This window comes from Bubalus bubalis, chromosome 2 (genome assembly GCF_019923935.1).
Source record: "Bubalus bubalis isolate 160015118507 breed Murrah chromosome 2, NDDB_SH_1, whole genome shotgun sequence".
NCBI classification, from domain to species: Eukaryota; Metazoa; Chordata; class Mammalia; order Artiodactyla; family Bovidae; genus Bubalus; species Bubalus bubalis.
Window position 1 is genome coordinate 95,487,121 of NC_059158.1, and position 2,512 is coordinate 95,489,632.

Consider the following 2,512-nt stretch of genomic DNA (forward strand, 5'->3'; position numbering starts at 1 on the left):
TGGCAAAGTAATGTCTCTGCTTTTGAACATGCTATCTAGGTTGGTCATAACTTTCGTTCCAAGGAGTAAGCATCTTTTAATTTCATGGCTGCAGTCACCATCTGCAGTGATTTTGGAGCCCAGAAAAATAAAGTCTGACATTGTGGAATCTAATTTTTTAAAAAATGGTACAAATGAACTCATTTACACACAGAAACAGACTTGCAGATATTGGAAACAATGTATGGTTACCAAAGGAGAAATATTGGGAGGGGTAAATCAGGTGCTTGGAATGAACATCCACACTCAACTACATATAAGATAGACAACTAACAAGAGCCTGCTCTATAGCACAGGGAGTATTCTTATCCAGTATTCTGTGATAACCTATATGAGAAAAGAATCTAAAAAGAAATTTATATATATATATATCTGATTCACTTTGCTGTACATCTGAAACTAACACAACATTGTAAATCAACTATACTCCAATAAAATTTTTCATAAAGATCTAATGGAAAAACCAGATTCAAGCAAAACAAGTATTAACTATATGGGACCAAATGAAGTGAAAATGATAACTCTATTTTTTATGATTTTTTGTTTGCAACATAGCTAGTTACTTAATGTTTTGTTTTTCCAAATTTAAGGAAACTTTTTTTCTTAAGCTATATATAACATGCAACAATGATTGAGTATACCTTTATATAGGGGTTTCACTGGTGGTTCAGAAGGTAAAGAATCTGCCTGCAATGCAGGAGATTTGAACCCGGGTTCGATCCCTGAGTCAGGAAGATCTCCTGGAGAAGGGAATGGCTACCCAGTTTAGTATTCTTGCCTGGGAAATCCCATGGACAGAGGAGCCTGGTGGGCTACAGTCCGTGGGTCACAGAGTCAGATACAATCGAGTGACTATTACTTTCATTTTGAGCTTCGCTGATGGCTCAGTGGGTAAAGAATCTGTCTGCAATGCAGGAGACACAGGAGACATGTGTTCTATCCCTGGGTTGGGAAGATCCCTTGCAGGAGGAAATGGTAACATACTCCAGTATTCTTGGATGGAAAATCCCATGGACAGAGGAGCCTGGTGGGCTATAGTCCATGGGGTCACAAAGACTGGGACATGACTTAGTGACTAAATAAGAAACAAACAACAACAATATTTACAAAGATGAAATATTATTTTCTCCCTACCTGATCCCTCAAGACTTTGGAAAAATATTCTTTTCATGGCAATACAGTTAGTTATTTCCATAAGCTTAAAAAGAATCTATTCTCCTTGTAACAGGACACAATTAGAACATTGGCTGTATTCCCAAGACTTTGACTGGAATGGCATATTTGAGAGAGATGTGCATAGACTTAGACATGACAGTTTAAAGAAACTAAGATTGACTTTACAGAGCCAATATAGCCCCTTGGAAAAATAGACCTGGTACCTTGCTTACCAGGTTTCAGCTATGCAGTCTTAAAGTTTATATGGTTAATCACTATTTTGCAGCACTTATGTAAATAATCAGGCCAAGTGTAACAAAAACAAATTACTTTTACTGTGATTATCCTTGAGAAACAGAAATGGGGATAATAGTAGAAAGAAAAATTAGGTTTGCACCTTTGTAGATATTAAATTCTAATCCTGTTTTGAAGTTTTCCTGTATACCTGTAAATTGGACTGGATCCCACATTCTAGTTTCCTCAAATATGAGTCTCCAAACTAACAATTTTCTCCCCCTTTTTTCCTTGGGATCACTGAGAACAAAGTCTGCCCTTGAATCTCCTTGCAGGGGACTATAATAAGTCTCCCCACTACCCAAATGACAGCCAGACTTCAGGGACTTAAACCTTAGAAGAAGGCTCCACCTGCAATCTGGCCCTAAGCAAATGTTGAAGACCTCTAAATCAAATAAACTAGAAAAAGAAGTAGCCAACATTGAGGTAGACTGGTTCCTCCCAAGATACCAGATCAAGACTTCATACTGTGGGACTTCCCTGGTGGTCCAGTGGCTAAAACCCCATGCTCCCAATCCTGGTGGCCCATGTTTGATCCTTGGTCAAGGAACTAGATCCAACATGCTACAACTAAGTTTGAATGCTACAACTAAATATCCCATGTGCCACACCTAAAGGTCCCAACTAAGACCCAGTGCAGCCAAATTATAAATACTTGAAAAGAAAAAAAGAGATTTTATACTGTAACTAAACATGAAACCCTGTCATCTTCTCTTTCTTTCCTTTACTCTGGCATTGTCCTGGAAAGGTAAGGCCACCACCCATATCTCCCAGGCCATTGCTAAGGGGAGTAAATTTTCAGATTGCTAGATTTGTCATCAAAAAGTCTGATCTGTCCAAGATGGTAGAGAATCCCTGGTCTATTTCCTTGTCTCTGATTAACAATCGCAAACTTGGTGAACTTTACATCTGGCCTCTATGTAAAGTAAGGAACACAAGGCAAAAGTAACCAGAATCAAACTGCCTGTGTGGTCTACAAATCCTTAAACTTTTACTGGCCTCCACGACTATCAGTCCCGAGCCA